The sequence below is a fragment of the Galleria mellonella genome, unplaced genomic scaffold (genome assembly GCF_026898425.1).
Source record: "Galleria mellonella isolate WM207_F2 unplaced genomic scaffold, CSIRO_AGI_GalMel_v1 utg300, whole genome shotgun sequence".
In the NCBI taxonomy this organism is placed as follows: domain Eukaryota; kingdom Metazoa; phylum Arthropoda; class Insecta; order Lepidoptera; family Pyralidae; genus Galleria; species Galleria mellonella.
The window spans coordinates 229,979-250,162 of NW_026442068.1; the positions used below are offsets into that span (position 1 = coordinate 229,979).

At 30.6% G+C, this 20,184-nt stretch overlaps 1 protein-coding gene across 3 annotated transcripts in view; it reads right to left on the bottom strand.

Annotated features, from left to right (window-relative positions):
- The window catches only part of LOC113523454 (mucin-3A-like), a 130,429-nt gene extending 110,540 nt beyond the window's left edge, over window positions 1-19,889 (bottom strand). Inside the window, exon 1 of one of the 3 annotated variants that reach the window (XM_031907442.2) lies at window positions 19,425-19,889. The gene's annotated coding sequence lies outside the window, so the exon portion shown is untranslated. The remainder of the gene's footprint in view (window positions 1-19,424) is intronic. The other 2 variants (XM_031907439.2, XM_031907448.2) reach the window with 2 other exon arrangements.
- Window positions 19,890-20,184: the final 295 nt, after the last annotated feature.

Consider the following 20,184-nt stretch of genomic DNA (forward strand, 5'->3'; position numbering starts at 1 on the left):
TGTTTTGAAATCAATTGATAAAGTCCTTACTATACATGAGTAAAATACTGAATCGATTTTGAAGAACTTTTAAAAATGGAATAAATACTTTATGAACCTTAAAATGACAAACAAACTAATGGTCCGCCTTATAACAAATGCCTATAGACTTGAATATCTATATATATATCATCATCTTCCTACCCTTATCCTAATTATTAATTGGGGTCGGCGTAATATGGTTTTATCCATATTACAAAAGGATTTAGCTTATAGTTTTACGACCGGCCGCCTGCCTGACGGCATATATATATATATATATATATATATATATATATATATATATATATATATATATATATATATATATATATATTGCACCATAGATATTACAAAAATGATTGAGAGATGGACAGCAGCGTCCCTCTGGAAACATCATCAAAGCCTAACTGCAGTTGCCAACCCGCCTTTCAAGCATGGCAAAACTTCCCAAAAAGGAAAAAAGAGAAAGAGAGAAAAGAAAGAGAGTTAACGGTTGATATAATAATACTGCACTATACGCATCACAAATGGAATAAAAATACTGCAATATCCATTTTTACAATCAAATTTCAGTTAAATCCATTCATTCGTTAAGCGTGATTAAGTAACAAACATGCAAACATCTTTACGTACTTTCACATTTATAATATTATTTATGATTTATCGGAGACATTGCGTCGATGCGGTGCAGGCATGCGCGTGAGTGCAACTGTTGCAATTAGCTTTCGCTGTTGACCACATCGACTACCTAGTTGCTATGTGGAGCGATGACACAGCTGATGCAATGCTATGCTTATTAGAAATTAACCAGTTCATACCACAATACCATTTGGATGGCCCAATTTTATGGTTAACTAGCTTCTAACTCCGACTTTGCATGACCGGAATACGTTCTCTGACCGAGATAAAAAGTAGCCTATGTTCTTCTCCATATAATATAGTAACATCACCACAGACATCATCTGTTCACTGTTGAAGATAGGCCTCCCCATAGACTGGTACAAGAAATGGTCCTGAGCCCCCTGCTTCTACTGACTTATAGTACGTGTTTGTTATACGGTCCCGGCATAGAATAGGCTACGCCTTCCGGTCCTCGTAAGAGGCGACTAAGGGAGCTTATGGTCGAGGGATGGGCAGCAACGTCCCTCTTCAAAAATCTCCTGAAAAATCCAAAGCCTAACAGCGGTTGCCAATCCGCCTCCCAAGTGTGGCACCTACTAGCAACTTCCGGAGGGAAAGAGATTGTTAGTAATGTTGATTATCAGTCCCATTGCTAACAATATACCCTTACAGGTCGACCTCCCCGTGGTCCCCCCTGGAAACCATCGTGCTGAATTCTAAGTGTATTTATCACGATGGGCTAACTGGCCTGCGTTTTCATCCTCACCTATCATCCCTCACTGGTGCCCCGCCAGCGTATACCGTTATACCGCAGGCGGGGTTACCATTTTATTATCATTCATAAAAAAAAACTAGCAAAGGGGTTGATTAAGTCCAGCAGTGAACAGTTAAAGGCTGATATAATGCGTATAATTCCTAATTTCATAGGGATTGATTAAGCTGTTAAGGCACAACATCGTTTTTTATATATATCTGCTATATATTTTAAATGTAACAATAATTTTCATGCGCTCAATGATATAAAGTATATTAGAAACTAGCCAATGCATACCGCAAATTCGATTGTATTGGACTTACTCATTATACTAAAATTGCTACATAACATCAATTGCGAGGTTCCATTGATTCAGGTCTCGGATTGTTTTTACCCAATTGTCGAAGTAAGGAGGGTAATGTAAATAGTAGTAATATAAGTAGATTTTTTTTTGATACAACTTAGAATGGCAAACAAGCTGACGGCCCACTTGATGGAAAGTGGTAACCGTCGCCTATAGACATGAGCAGTACCATAGACATAACAGAGTATACTGTTCCGCCCATGATACCCCCCATGCGTTACCATTCCTGAGGACTCAGGTGTTATTCCTCTGTACCCAGTAAATTTACGCCATATCCCACCCTTCAAACCGAAACACTGCCATGCAAACACAAGTGCTTCACGGTTGAAACATGCATGGAACAGAGGTACCCAAGCAATCGACTTTTGTACAAAGTCTCCCTCTGATAATATCTTAGTATTAAGAATCATACAGCCTAGATATAGTATAAAGTAAGTGTAGTGATTATTAGTTATTAAAAACGTTAAAATAATTATATACGATGGTTCTATTTTTATCGCAATACATTTCTCTCGGTAACTTATCAATATTTTATTCAATTTCATAAAAATTACCGCTCAATTACAACACTTTTCTCTTTAAGTCTCACCCTGTATATGTAAAGGTACGGTATCATAATAATAAGGTTGAGAATAAAAACAGATTTTCAAGTTACCTTGAATAAAGTTCTTTCACAACTTAATCACTTTCTATTACGTATATCGTTTAAGTACACCAATATTTGGCAAGTTATTGTACTTATATATAACATATATTTCATTTTATTTAGGAATGAGAATTATATTTTATTAATTTTGTTTGTTATGAATTCTTAGAAATATATAGATTAAATAAAATATATACTTACAAATAATTATTTTACAAAAAAATAATATTAAATGAAATAAATATAATAAGTTCAAATCAGATCAATAATTATTAATTTGTAAAGACAGTATTCCTCACTGCATACCTGACGACAAAATATAGTTTATATTAAAATTATTTAAATTTGTATTTTATTTATTAATGTATAGTTTAAAAATATAGTAATAGTTTGTACGTATAAATAATAATGTAAGAATTGTAATTAATTAAAAGTAAATTATATACGCAATGATTGTAAACTACCACATAGTTATGTCTGAAAATAAAAGATTTATTATTATTATTATTAGTTATCATATATAGTAAACAATAATCTAATTTGAACTTATTCCAATGAACTTATTTATGTAGGTTTAGCACGAATTTAGAAGTGTATTAAATTTTATGTTTCACAGTTGACTGTTACAATATGAGTACTGCATAAATCGTGTCAACTAGCGTGTTGCAAGGTCATATAAATTTATAATCTATAACTCGATATAAGTACACCGTAACAGTTATAGTACTTATAAGGCCCTCACTTACTGCTGTATTAAATATAGAATTGCATTTGAAGTCTTGCTAAAAATAAAATTAAATAAATATACTCACGACTATAATTCCTAATGAAGTTGTCGTACATTTTGCTCAGCACATTAGAATTTAATGTGACAAGACCTTGCCTCTATCGCTAAATTGAATTTTCTTTGTCATTTGTTTTTTTCCATCACCGTAGTGTTAGTTCCATATTAAAGATTGTGAAGAAATACAAAAATAAATTAGTATTATGCAGTTATTATTTTATAAACAATTAACTGCATCCTATTGCTTCGCGTCAATCAGTATATGCAGTATCTTATGTTTTTAATTACATATATTGTAGAAGCAACAAGGTGGACTGGCCCGAATGGAAAAAGAAGAAAAAGACGACCCAAGAAGCAATAGAGTAACGATGTCATAGCTACAGGTAAAAAGTGGGAAATAATAACAAAGGAAAGAGATAATTGGTTAAAGTTGGAGGACATCTATACCCAAGGGATTCTTGTCCTAGAAAAAGAAGAAGGAAGATTAATTTAAGATATAAAAAGTAGTACAAAAAAGCTTGTTTAATTCCTTTCCTTATATACATATATATAATATTTCATTCAAAACCTTTTAGTAGATTTTTCTATATAAGATTAACAAACATACATCCATCCTTTCTCAAAAACTTTTGCATTTATTATAATAGTAGGATTAATAATGAATTGCAACCTCTAAGTCTCTAATTTAAACAGCTGCAAGTAATATAGTAAGAGTAGAAGCATAAACTGCAACATTATGCAGGTAGTAAACTACGTAATAAATATATGGTATTAGCATGATTATTTAATTAATATATATGGACTTTAAAATATCTACTAATAATGAGAATTTCTAAAGTTAAATTTTATAAGAGAATTGCTTCAAACCGACTTAAAAAAGGTTCTTCTTAATTCAGATGTATTTTATTTTAAACATAGATAAGTGATTCAAATGTTATCATCATCAAATTACATTCGAGAGTGGACAGTTAAAAGCTATTAACTGTCCACTCTCGAACGTAAGCCTCCCCCTTAGGGGGTTTTGCCAGTAGTTGCTGCATGCTTAACAGGCGAATTGACAACTGCAGTTAGGCTTTAGAGATGTTTTAAAAAGAGTGTTACGATCCATCCCACGCCCACCCTTATTCGCCTCTTATGACACCCACGAGAAAGGAAGGGGTTGGCCTATTCTATACCGGAACCAAAAGCCATCTTCTCTCGAGTCAGGTCTCAAATATTATACACTCGAATTAATGAAATGTAGAGATCTTAAATTATATAGATAGAGTGTCACTATACAAATGCTTCACCGAACACAGGTCAACTTTTTAATACATGTCTGTGTGAGTGGAATTACCATAATGTACATTTGTATAGGAGAAATTATATTGTAAAGTTGAAATATATAAACGATAAAAATTCTTAGAACTATATTTGAAAGAACAAGATATACAGTGCATAATGATTCGTAATAATGCTTATCTTTACTTATTTTACTTTGATTAAAAACAACACGAAAGTTTAAAATTAACTACTTTGTTTAATATCTTAGTATAGACATAAAATATGTTTTTGTTCCTAAATCATTGGAAATGACCGCCATTTTAATTATTACATATATATATATATATATATATATATATATATATATATATATATATATATATATATAGATAATAAACAATATGTATATATGTATATGTATATTTATATTATATCAGAAAAAAATATTTTCTAATTAAAATTAAAAAATCGACCTGATATTACTTGCGACACTGATTAAAATGCGCGTTTTGTTTGGATTTAAAAAAAAAATTGTCATCCAAACGTCAAATTAGCACACAAAATTTTGACACAATTTTGATCTTCGACACTCTATCTATATAATGTAAGATATATATTAAATATTAATTTGAAATTGAGGTCAACTAAATACCTCTGACTATGTCTTTACAATTGCATTCGAGAGTTTGTTTCATCATAACAGTTTCAGCCATTATCTGTCCACTGCTGAACATAACCCTCCCACAGACTGCCATAAAGAACAGTCCTGAGCTACCTAGCAGCAGCCAAGTTTAATTTGAAGGAAAACATGAAATCTGAGATATCACAAGACACAGCCAAAATACATGCAGTATAACAATCCCAATATCTGTACTTCCGTATACTATGTCGAGCACTTGGTACGAGCTATTGCAAATTAATTGTGTTGTATTGCGTAGCCAATTGTGTAAAATTTTAGAATAGTAATGTGTTGTACCAGTTGTAGTTTGAACAGCGTATCAGATACGGTGTTTTGTTTGGTGGCCTACATTTTTAATTTTTACCAAATCTCATGTGGTTGTTTTGGTATTCACCTTTTAAATCCTCCGTATATCACTTGTAAATGTGTAAGTGAGTTTGTATGTTTGTTACCTTATAGCGCCTTAACTATTTAACCAATTCCTATGAAATTTAATATAAACATACTGTATGGAATGAAAAACGATATAAGCCATTTTTTATTCTAATCAGTAATCATATCACGGTCACGTGAACGAAATCGCGATTAAGAGCTAGTATTTAATAAATTAAAGCTAATAAATATAAATAAACACTTATTACAAATTGGAATTAAAAAAAAATTAGGTACACACTTTTTCCAGAAAGAATGAGTTATGAAAATCTTGAACCAAGCAATATACTTTTTTTACATATACCACAAAGATAGCGTAGAAACATATAGCCCGTCTGGTAGTAAACGGTTACTGTAGCCTATGGATGCCTATATACTTATTGATATCACAACCTTCAAATCCATAAAATTACAACTATTTCACGATAAAAATATGAATGGGATAAAAGCACCCATGATTTTGTATGAAACCTCCCTCTAATAAATTTGTTTCTTTAATAATTCTTTAATAAATTTGTTTCTTTAATAAATTTATTAATCCATAGCGCCTCATCGACACAACAATTTTCATGAAATTTGACTACTGTTTATCCCACTCAGTAAATACACCCGGTTACGTGGACGAAATCACCGGTAAAAACTCCTTTATCACGAATCCGTACATTTGTCACGATATTACAAACGAATGCACGCAAAGGGAAAAAATTCAATGCCTTATTACAATATTTACTGACTTCCTCACCGTCCCGCTTCTAACGCTTACTAATTTAGTAATTAAATACATATACTATGTATTTATACAAGATATTTGTGCGTGATGGTGTTAATTGGGGAATTACGTGACAGTTTTAGACTCGCCATGAACTCTTTTAACGCTTGCAATTATATTATTAACATTTCATTGTTGTCTGTACACCATTATTATCTTGTCATTTCACGTATATTTAAGGTCGGTACAGTTTGTTCTCCTTTTTCACATATCTCTATCAACCGTCACATATAGTCTCAATCCTCTTTTATGCATATCATCTTTCATAGAGTCCAAATTTTCTTCAGTTATCCCCTTCCTATGCATTTCCTTTATATATCTTCATGCTTTTTATATAATTTTTTCTTCTAATAGTGTATTTTCGTATTAAAGAATTGTATTTCATTCTAATATAAATGTTCTTATCTGATAGACTTATTAACATATAGCAAAATATTATGGTAATGGTCACTTTTAGACAACCCTCTTCGTAGTTTTTGAAGTAACTTAGAAATAAAATACATACGTTTATATTTAATTAGTCTCAAAAAAATAGTCAAAAATCTTAAATTATTTATTCTACCGCTCATATTGTGTAACTTGTATAGAAATTTCAAAAATTATTTCAATATTTCGAATTTATTTATTGGGGAAAATTGTTCAGTGTTACAAATACTATCAGAATATTGAATTTCAGCTTAGTAACCCTTTACGATTAAACCTGTATTAAAATAATGCATTGAAGATAGATTCGTATCTATCGAATAATCCTAATGCCAAACTAGCCACGCCTTGACCGAATCCGCGAAGCGTGCCAATTCTAGCTTCCGACTTTAATGCACAATGAAATTAATGTATGAACACATACATTTATCGACATCCTTCGACCTTGATTGTGGTTTGCAGAATAAAATTGGCGGACTTTTGAGCCGTACATGTTATTGCCAGTTTGAGATAACAGATCGACATTAAGATATGGAAATATAGAAACAATATGGAATTAGTTTTTGTCTGTTTTGTACGTTCTATAACCAACTCATGATCTGTTAAACTATAATTTGGGTAAAAATTACAAACTTAATACAAATTTATTTTGTTATTTTTCGTGTAACTATCGATTATTATCGGTTTATTACCAATTTATAAATTAAGGCTTTCTACAGTTTTTAACTCATCTCTCATACAAATTAAAAGATTTGACTACTTAACTTTGCCCTTTCCTGGAAAAACTAATAAAAAATATAAATTAATATAAAATTTTGCTTCAAATAAAAAAAAACATTTATGACAAAATAAATATGAAATAAGTCACACGCAAGTAGAATCCTATCGATTGCATATAAAAGTATCAAAAATGCTTTAAAATTACAAATGTATCATGTAACGTGATAAATTAATAATAATACAGACAAATTGAGAACTTCCTTCTTATTAAAGTCGCTTAAAAGTGAATAACTTGAACTTCAAACAATAATTGTGATAACACGTTTGACATATCAATTAACAATAGGACAGGGCAAGGTTGTAACACTGATTCTTTTGTATGCTAATCCGATGACTGACACGATGTTTCGGGATGTTGTCTCGAGTATTGGAATGTAAACAAAATACTACAACAGTCTCATAATTATAGGAACCCGATTGTTAAATGAGAAAAATAATCTAATTTAGATGCTAAATACATATACTATAAGTAGTGAAACTGAATACATGTACATGTAAATAATATCGTAAGTGTTACTACGTGTAGTAATATTTATAATACGTACACTATATTTATTTTAAAATTATTTTAGTTTTAAAGATTATTATTTTAATTAGCAATTAAGTAAACTACAAATTTAATAATATAATTTTACTAATTTATATGCTTTATTTATTTTGTTAAAGTTATTATGTTTTTAGTCTTGTATTAATTTCATGACAATTGATACATCCACTTTTGTTGTGTTGGCAGAGTAAATAAACTGCTAATTGCGAAGCAAAATCAACTTGTACTGACAGGCATGTGATTGTGCAATCATAGTTCAATTACTTCCAAACTATATATATATATATAAGTCAAGTCATGATCTGTGTAAACTATGTGTGTAAACTATTATTTGGGTAAAAATTACAAACTTAACGCAAATCTACATATTTTGTTATTTTTCGTTTAATTATCGATTATTATCGATTTATTACCAATTTCTAAATTGAAGCTTTCTACAGTTTTTAGCTCATCTCTCATATTTGCATAGATATTTATTATTTTATTACACTTACGACGTAAAAATTACTGTAAATAAAAAAATATTAAATAAATAAATGATAAAACACAAAGATTAAATTTGGTATCCGAGAAGATTATACTCTAAATACGTATATGGGATACTTTATTTACTTACTAACGCGAGCCAAACCGGGGGATATAACTAGTGTATAATAAATATCCCTCAGTACTAGATCTTTCATCATCAAAATATTTTTTTTTCAAGTTTAGTACCTTCATTTATAATTTTCAACCAGTTCATATTATATGAACATAATAATATAAACTCAAATGTTTTAAAAAAAAAAATCCTGGTAGTGAAATCTATATTGTAATGTATCAATATTTCTGGAGTTCATTGTACCTATATATATAAAGTAACGTATCTCTATATATATATATATATATATATATATATATATATATATATATATATATATATATATTTTGAAAAGACTGAAGCTGCTATTTTTTTATGTGAAGAAATGTTATTTTTATATCTAAACAGTTAAAAATCCCTTATCGCGATGTTCGCTCACCGTAATCTCCAAAACTGCTGCACCGATTATAGTAAAGCAAGAAAAAATAGATCCCATAGATGGCGGTAACATACAAAACAATATTTGTCGGGTTAGTTAGTATACACTGATATTACAAAGAAGAAAAATTTGATTGTTCGTTTGCTCGTTTATAATTGACAATCTCAAAAACTACTGAACGATTTTTTTAATTCTTTCACCTTTAGAAAACACCATTGTCAGCGAATTAACATAGGTAATATATTATTTTCGAAAATTCTATCTACCCATGCGTAACCGGATTACTTACTAGTTTATTATAATTTACCGCATTAGCATTTTACAGTAACCGTATACTGGACTCACTGCGTGCGGTCACTTCTGTTACGTTACTATAAAAATCGAAAGTGTCATTGATATGTTAATACATGTGTAGTAAACTAATTCCGATCATTGAACTATTACAGTTAGAAACTCTTTTGTACATGTCGAATATTGTGAAAATACTGACCTTACCGACTTGTAATAAGTCACAAAATCCATTGTCGTTTTCCATATCTTTAAGATGTATCTAGATTTAATTCTAATTAAATTGTTAGATTACAAGATGTGAGATTTTATTTCGGCGCTTTGTTCTTGGTAAAAGTATACACTTAATGAAATATGTTTTGCGTTTCAATGGTGTGAATTTTTGTCTTTAATGGACTTTTAAAATAGAGCTGATTGTCATTTCTACATCATTGTATGTTACGTGATATATATGACGAATTAACGTCATAATTTTCGATGATTATTTATGCTATTTATAAAGTTTGATAAATTTTACCCGCGACTTCGTCTGCTTGACGAAGTCGATCGAGGAACTTCAAAAGAGCGACATTTTTATAATTTTGACACGAATGTCAGGTCAAATATGGTCCACTAATGTTTGTAAAAAGAAAATGCCTGCAAGACTCGGCACATAGGTATTATTAAAAGCTAAGTAAACGTTAAATGCATGTGTAATTGTGTACCTAAATGAAGTAATCGTACCCACCTACTATAAATCTAGCACATAGCTTATACTATATGCCATGTAGCACAGCATATACTAAGCTCCTATTGCCTATACGTTATGTTCATTGATTGTGGTAAAAAGTAGTTTATATCTTTGTACCATATAGTAAGTATATATCAAATTTTAAAGTAATTTATTAAGCCCTCAAGGCACTAAGAGGTAATAAAAAGACAAACAAACTTCTTTTCACATTTATAATATTTGTAAGGATTGCTTACATACAAGTTTAGCGCCGATTCAAGATATTTTCTACGCAGAACAAAATCTTAAAGTATTTATGTTTTTATTAATTTAAATTACTTTCAAAATGTATACGTGTTAACTTATTGAAATCTTAATTTGTTTTTGCAAGTTAAAGACAAGTTACTTGACTTTAACTTACAAAAGTTAAAAAGTTACTTTAAGTTACTTAACAGTTTGTAACGATGATGATGATGATGCATGGATCGGTCGGACGGTTGCATATATATTTATTATTTCGACATTTAGATATGGAAATATTTCCATATCTATATATATTGTTTCTATATAGAAACAATATAAAAATTGGTTTTTGTCTGCTTTGTACGTTCTATAACCAAGTCATGATCTGTGTAAACTATGTGTGTAAACTATTATTTGGGTAAAAATTACAAACTTAACGCAAATCTACATATTTTGTTATTTTTCGTTTAATTATCGATTATTATCGATTTATTACCAATTTCTAAATTGAAGCTTTCTACAGTTTTTAGCTCATCTCTCATATTTGCATAGATATTTATTATTTTATTACACTTACGACGTAAAAATTACTGTAAATAAAAAAATATTAAATAAATAAATGATAAAACACAAAGATTAAATTTGGTATCCGAGAAGATTATACTCTAAATACGTATATGGGATACTTTATTTACTTACTAACGCGAGCCAAACCGGGGGATATAACTAGTGTATAATAAATATCCCTCAGTACTAGATCTTTCATCATCAAAATATTTTTTTTTCAAGTTTAGTACCTTCATTTATAATTTTCAACCAGTTCATATTATATGAACATAATAATATAAACTCAAATGTTTTAAAAAAAAAAATCCTGGTAGTGAAATCTATATTGTAATGTATCAATATTTCTGGAGTTCATTGTACCTATATATATAAAGTAACGTATCTCTAGTAATACGTGCGTCGACTACACAATATACATATGAAAGCGAGCCTGTTATTTCCTGTCATATACGTTAGTAGTTGGCTTGAAAAAGTACATGCAGTATTTTTTACAATCCTTTATTTAACTTGTTTACTTGATATTTAGTCTTTTTGTTCGAAATTTGTAACCTATTTTTAATCACTTGCTAGAGGTTGCGCTAAAATTTGACATTATTACGTGTATATAAGTTTGGTGACAATAAATTTATATTTTTTTGTTGTTGTATACGAATTATATTATAATAATATATATATAATATTTATTACATATTATTGTTATGTATTTATACATACATATATATAATATTAGGATACAGATGAACTGATCTAATAATAAACACGGAAAGTGGCCGTAGAAACTCTTAGACTATGCAAATAAATCAGCATGTTTGGACTCGTTTAATATCTCCAGAGTCTAATGATGGGCTACAAAAGCTTACTTTTAAAAGTATTTTTAAACAAGACATGGGGGGTATCATAGGCGAAACAGTATACTCTGTTATGTCCATGGTACTGCTCATGTCTATAGGCGACGGTTACCACTTTCCATCAGGTGGGCCGTCAGCTTGTTTGCCATTCTAAGTTGTATAAAAAAAAACAGATTTGTTATTCCCATCGATTACAAGAGCTAAAATTTCATCAATAGTTCAATAGTTGTAAAAACTTGAAATTAGCATTTAGAAATCCTACAGCGGAAATGTAGAGATCACTGCAAAACAAAGTTATTAACTTGTAAATGTGATATTTTAGGTATGAATATGTATCATTTATTTATTTTTAAAATACGTGAAAGTTTTCGAAATGTTGGTTACATCGCACGAAAATATCTTACGCTTATTGAGTTACTTTTAATAAATTATTAATATAGGTAAACAGAAGCGTGTTTTAACTTTTTTCTGTATTTACCATTCTGTAATAATACCTACAATCCGGTAACGATATATATATATATATATATATATATATATATATATATATATATATATATATATATATATATATATATATATATATATATATATATATATATATATATATATATATATATTGTTTTTAATCAAAATATCTTCGTACATAAAAAATAATCATTTTATTATAGAATTTCTAATCATATGGTCCCGGCATAGAATGGGCTACTCCTTTCTTTCCCAAGAGTATTTAAGAGAAATTAATAGTCGAGAAATAGCAGCGTCCATCTTAAAACATCATCAAAGCCAAACAGCGATTACCAACCCACAAGCCAAGCGTGGCAACTACTAGCAAAACCCCCCCAAGGGGAAGGCATCTGTTCACCAGTGAATAGTTAACGGCTAATATGATAATATGGTATCGAATTTTACATTTAGTTAATACATTAATCTAAATAGGACGTATCTTACGAGTACTCAATACACGTAAAAGTAAATGATTATTTAGTATTTTTCAATATTTAAATTATACAATAAAATAATACATTGAAAAAAATGGTAAAAATCTATAATTTATAGTGTAATTTAATAATGTTATTATCGAAATAAGATAAATCATTGTTACTTGCTTCGTGTTTCGAACCAATCATGATTAGAAATTAATATCGTCAGAGGGCGATATTCTCACACGACTAGTATTAGAAGCACCTCGTCCTAAAATAAATCACTAACTATAATATTGTCAATATTTTACTGTATCTTTATATAATGAACCGAATTCGCGAATGCATCCACAAAACCAGTTATTAATCCACTTTCTACACGATATTACAGCTTCGTTGGAACTTGACCCACATTTGGATCTAAATTGAAATCTAAAGTCTGAGTCTCACTTCACACTGAAGTCTGTTATCTTTTTAAAAGCCTAGGATAGACTATTAGGTTTATAGTAATAATACTTGATCACTCGCTAATCCTTCAAAAATACACAAAAACGCCCGGAGAAATAAATAGAAGTTATTAGGGATTATAAGGGAAGCTTACAGCTATAATAACTTAATAATTGAATATGTATTTATGACAGCAAGAAGCAAATTAAAAGCTACTAAATACAAAAATTGAATTAGTTACAATCAAGATAAGTAATATGTGTACAAATACATTAATTAAAACAAAACAGTAAGACACAGAATTGCTTAACTATGTCCCCATATGGATCGATCTGAAGAAATTTGTTATTCCTGTTAGAGTGACTGGACAGTTATAATTTAGTTTCAATACAAGTTAAACATCTTTAAAATCATCGAATGAATAATTTTAGATAGTTTTTCTTATATAATTGTTGCTACTATGTATTAAATATATCAATTTCATTATCACTCCTACCATACATCATTAAAAATAGTAGAAGCTCGTTATATGAAGCAATGACTTCTGTACTAGATGCAAGTTAGTGGTATATTAAAAGCTCTAATTATATAATTAATGATATAAACTTCCGCAAGATAACACCTAGGTAAGTAAAAGATAATATGGTATACCTACAAAACAAACCTTTATGCCCAGTAATCATTACCTGACGTAATCTCGTTGATGTCTTTTCTATGGACCGTCAACTAATGCGCGCCGCTCGCCGCTGTCCCCGTAATAACTCATTACAAGACCATTTTTTGAATTTTTTTTCCAAGTAGTTCATATCAAAACTCCATTACTGACACTTTCTCGAGCGCTTAGAAATATTTATGAAGCTGATGAATTTCGATAACAGTTATACAGCATGATTTTTATCTTTTCTTTAAATATCATATTATATATAAATACTGTCTTGTCCACGTGACCAAAGGAAGACTGTACAAAAGTCGATTGCTTGGGTACCTCTGTCCCATTCGTTTTTCAACCGTGAAGCAGTTGTGTTTGCATGACTGTGTTTCGGTTTGAAGGATGGGATATGGCGTGAATTTACTGGATACAGACGAATAACACCTGAGTCCTCAGGAATGGCAAGACATGGGAGGTATCATGGGCGAAACAGTATACTCTGTTATGTCCATGGTACTGTTCATGTCTATAGGCGACGGTTACCACTTTCCATCGGGTGGGCCGTCAGCTTGTTTGCCATTCAAAGTTGTATAAAAAAAAAGTTTACTGACCGGAATAAAAAGTTTCTTATCCAACCTTAACGTGAATATATATTCTTTGACTCAAAACGTGACAATGGTTTATTTAAGTCAATTAACAGGTACTCAATGAAAAAATAAAATACTTTTTTAAAGTTATTTATTCAGAAAAAGTTAGCTTAAAAGTTACGATTTAAAAAATATAAATTGAATATTTATATTTATCAAAGAAACAAATTTGCTTTAATATAGCTGGTGAAGATTTTAAGTAATAATGAAACTCTTGACATTTTTTTTATATTCACCTTAATTATCAACTTCGTCGTAGACTAAAAAGTCTACTTAAATTTTCGCGCGGTTTCCGAAAACGGGACATATTTTTGTTCCAAGTTTCGAAGACAGCGGGACTCGTAATTATAAAAAGGGACAGTTCCCGTTCAAAATGAGACTTCTGGTCATGTTATATCTATATACCAAATTTCATAATAATTCGTTAAGCCATTAAGTTGCTAACAAGTAAGAAATAAACAAACTCACTTTCACATTTATAATATTATATTAGTAACAATTTTTAATGCTAGCAAATTTATTTTTGTCTATTTTTAGATCATGTCCATGTATTAAACAAGAAAAATAACAGTTCAAACTGTCAGCCAAACATGGCTGACGTATAATTTCTTTTATTTGAAACTAGTAATCCGTTCTGGCTTCGCGCGGTTTTCTTTTTATTAAAATACAATTTTATCTCTGATAATCTAGCTTTCTTCTATAAATGAAATAATTTTTAAAATCAGATAAATGTTTTTTATGCAAGTTACAATAGCAAACAAGCTGGCGGTCCAGTTAATGGGAAATGGAAACCGTCGCCTATAGACATGTGTTATAGACATAACAGAGTATACTCTATACTGTGTCGCCCAAGATGCCCCTCATGGATACCATTCCTGATACTCTAAATTTATTCTAGCTTCACACGGGTAAGCAGAATTTTCGAAAATAATATACAATTTATAACGATTCTGGTCTTAATACAATATACCTTAACCAGTTTTTAAGTTAATACTCTAAGACAGATAGACATAAATGTTTTTTTTTTTTAATTTGGGTCCACTCATTTTACTACTTACTAGTAATTTGCCTCAGCTTTACACAGTAAATAGATAAAAAATCTTTAATTTTCTAAAAATAACTAATAATACTTCTCGTATTACACGTGATAAAATAGCTTTCTATAGGTGAAGGAATTTTTAAAATCGGTTGACTAGTTTTTGAGTTTATCAATTACAAACAAACAAACAAATCTTTCCTCTTTATAATAATATTAATATTATTATATTAATATTATTATATTAGTATTAGTATAGATTTCAATTGACATGCCATTCATATTAGTTGCTATCGAGAATCGTGAGAGAAATTGAAGAATATTTTCACTGCAATTTGTAACTAAATAAATTAACATTTTTATTTTTTTATATTTTTACTAGACTCTAAGAAAGTCAGCTCTCAATTTGTCTACTTTTTTAAAATATATCCGTGCCACTTTTGAGAAGATACGGATATATAATCATTTCTACTATCTTTTTCTTATCTTAATTTTGTTATAAACCAAAATGCAAAATAACATAGCAACGCATACGGGGTATCATGGGCGAAACAGTATACTCTGTTATGTCCATGGTAATACTCGTGTTTTAAGGCGATGGTTACCACTTTCCATCAGATCGCCTATCAGCTTGTTTGCCATACTAAGACGCATAGAAATGTACTTATATATATATAATATAATTAAAACTTAATTAAAATAACAAATGATCCGCAATGACACCAATGGACTTATCCTCAAGCTAGGATTGTTATACAAGTTGTGTTAAGTACACACAGACCCTAATCCAAAAAAAATCATTTCCTAAATTGTCTCGACTGAAAATCGAACCCGGGACCCCATTTACGCAAGTCAATATGCTCACTACTATGCCACGGAGGTTATCGTACAATAATGCTGTATATTTGTTTAAAGCAAACTTTAGCTATTGTAAAAGGAATTGAACAGCGCACTGCAGTGCGCACGCGCACACAGCCGGTAGCGCGACAACGTGCACGAATTTACTTTCTATCTCACTCGATCGAATCGATACGAAGGCTGAACGCAACTTGCACTTATAACAGGCTATTAGCCAAATAAGGTTCGCTATTGTCTATTTATGAATTTTAATATTGCAACCTCACCTCAACCTAACCTCAGAGATCACAGCTTTCACTGTCGTGACTTACACCCTTCCATATAGTTACAACTTCTCCATTCTCCCAAAATCCTGTAACTTACAAAAATCCTTCCAGAAATTCTTCAAAATTTTTTTTTTAAATTTGTTATTACTTATAATCTAAGTATATGTAAATGTTATGGTTTTATTGAAATACATTTTTATTCATTCATTCATTCATTCAAATTCCACAGTCACAAATCAACTTGCTGGACGTAGTAACTTATACGTATGAACTCCCCAATGAAAAGGACCGATAATTTATGACCCCAAGTGTGAATAATAGAGGATCGCACATGCCAGAAGACATTGGGAAGGGCTACATCTAAAAGTAGATAGATATAGGCTAAAATTGTACAGTTAAAAATAGAAAGTCGTAAGCCTCACAGAACCTTAATATTACGTATCTATGGTAACCGTACGTTATGAAAGGTTTACGTTAAATTATGATATTATACCAAAAGCCACACATCAACAATACTTTGAGGCAACACCGGCATTATCTGTCTTTGGTTATTTCTTTATGGCTGTGTGGTTTTCGACAAAAGTGGACTAGATTATTTCGTATTACACCGTGTAATTTGCTCAAATCGTCGGCATAGGTAGAAAAGTAAATGATATTTTTTTTTATTTTTTTTTTATTAAAAACGAAAGATGCTCCCAATTCGTTAGATTTTCTTTTTGTTGCTGCGTGTGTTTTAAATGATTATAATAAACTGATTTTCAATTGACTTCTAAAAGAAGGAAAGTCTCAATTCGGTTGTATTGTCTTATGTTCGTTACTTCATAACTCTGTTAGTTATAAACCTTGATTTGGTTTTTTTTTTATCTGAAAGATGAGGATTCTTACAGATTGGTGTAATGGAAACTATCAAAATCGGGTCAATGGTTTAATTGGAAATAAAAAAATTGGTTTTGTCATAATTTCAACTTTTTTTTTGTAACACGATCTTAAATTGTTATTTTCCAAAAAGTTTACTCACGTTAATTATGGAGTAAATTCTATGACTTATAGAAATGCGAAATTTCTTACAGATGTTTAAAAATACCAAAAAAAAAATATGCTTGCAACTGTAATCTCATATGAAACTGACAGAAATATTTATTAAAATTATTATATTTATCGAGAGAGATGTCGACGTATAGTCAAAAATGCACGTATTTTTTGTACTGAAGGGTAAATAAAAAAAGAGTTAGAATTAGCAGTAAAAGTGACTTTATATATATATGCTGTATCAGTCGTTAACTATCCAATGCTGAACATAGCCTCCCCCGTAAAAGGAATTTTCGTAGGTAGTTTCCACGCTTGGCAAGCGGCTTGGCAGCTGCAGTTTGGCTTTAGGTGATATTTTAAAAAGAACGCTGCTGCCCATCCCTCCAACATAAGCTCCCTTGGTTGCCTTTTCGATTCACAGGAAAGGAAGTGGTGGCCTATTCTATGCCAGAACCTATACGGCTTTTATATAAGCCGTGTGTTTCATTATATTAAGTATATTTTATAAATACATATTTAATATAACAGAATCTCGTATTTCAACAAGAATCTATTTCTGTTATCAGTAACATCTATTAGTCAATAATAAACTATTTTAGGCCGAACTCAGACAAGGACGTTTAATGAAGTAACTTGGAAAAAAAGGGAAATTCAGTCATAATACTTGTACTATTTCGATCTCAAGGTTATATAAATGCTAGTGGTCAGCGCTTTGTAAACATATTTTATTATTTTAATAAAAGTAATTTTAAAATCTAAATTATTATTATATTTATTATTCATATATTAATTTATCTTCTGCCAAGTTCCTTACAAAGGAAATGCAAAGAGAACAAAGTGTCAAAATCTTTATATGTACCTCTTGCTTCATACAATTTCCTGTCACGCTAGTTTCGGGAACTCTTGACCAAATGGAATATAGGTACTTATAGTACATAATATTCTGGGATTAGACGCTAGTTTTAATTATAATTAATTGTTTTTATTTATTAATATTATTATACAAAATAAGCAGAATATATGGCATTCCAGACAAGCATCTGTGATTTTCGGTATATCTGCTTGTTATTTTGGTTTTATGGTAAAATATAAATAAAAAATCTTATCGTAAAAATTTACTTAAGAATGTATCCCACCAAATACACAAAGTTTAACTTTTCTCTCATCTAAACTTTTGATTTATGAAACACAGACACGACTTTGGTCAAGTTATAAAACTCTAATATCTATACCAAGTATTATTTTCTTATATTTTTAATAGTTTCAAGCTCGAAAAATTAATAGACAATTTTATTACATTCAATTCCGTTTTTCAAAGAAAGTGAAAATTACTGTGATGTAATTTAACGTTTCTAACATTATGATAACGTCATTATTCTTAAATGAAATAACCGAGCATTTCACTGGCTCAATACTACTCACCACATTACATTTTAATCTAAACACTAAAGATTACACTTAATCTAACGTAAATTGCATAATTAATGACAATTAGATGAAATGAAATTTCTTTTAGTTGCAGATAGAGTGAAATGTCGTAACTGCAATGTAAGTAGATAGGCACAACTGTCCGCAGTTTTACACGGATTTACTTTCATAAAACGAGTTCTTGTGCACCAGTTTAAGGTGTTCAATGAACAAACCAACACTGGTCAATAATTAACCGATAAAATTTTCTCAGTGTAAAAAGTTAATCAGATTAATCGTGACTCTAGCAACACTCATGGTCGAATATTTAGAAAGCGAAAAATAACTTAATCATTGTGTAACTTTAAAAGTGTAATTATGCAAAAATTGGACCGTGCCACTTACCTTCAATAATTCTCAAATGACTTCAGTTGCAGTCTGACAAAACATTAAATAATATTATGTCGAATCCACCATCGTTCCAGCTATCACTAATGGGTGTTAACACCTGGTATCACCTTCACTGCAGTTAAATAAGACTTCATCAACACAACACACACTTCCCGCCAATATGCGACATGTTCGAAAATTAATTCAAAATTCTGATAGATCGAGTCCCGTATCACTGAGTCGATGTCAACGGCCCCGATGCAATCCGGACACTGGCTAGTGTCGCGAGCGTTTTGGACACTTTCCGCGCGAGTGCACACGGATAACAATTAAGAAAAATAATTTATCGAACTGATTTCGAACGTGACAGTTCAAAATTTGAATAGTTGGCGGGCAGCGTGTGTTACGTTGTGAGCGTGCGTTCGTTCGGGTACGCGGAGGCCGGTCGGTGCGCGAAATACGACTGCACGGTCACTTGTCCTCTCGCGACAGTCTCTGCCCACCGCTGGCCGCATGTGTAAATGTTAATCCGTGATATTAACTGGTGCAATCTACCGAGTAAAGACCTGCCACCGCCAGCCCACTCACCCTTGTGTTCATATAATGCAATAGTAACACTTACGAACTAAAAAGTTCACCATACACTGGTCGCTTTAAAAGTTGCGTTCACGATTCACAATACAAATGTTACAGTTGCAATTTTTCAGCTGATTAAATAAACGAAAGTGAATATTTACATAAAAATAAATTAGCAAATTATCAATTCTCACGCTAT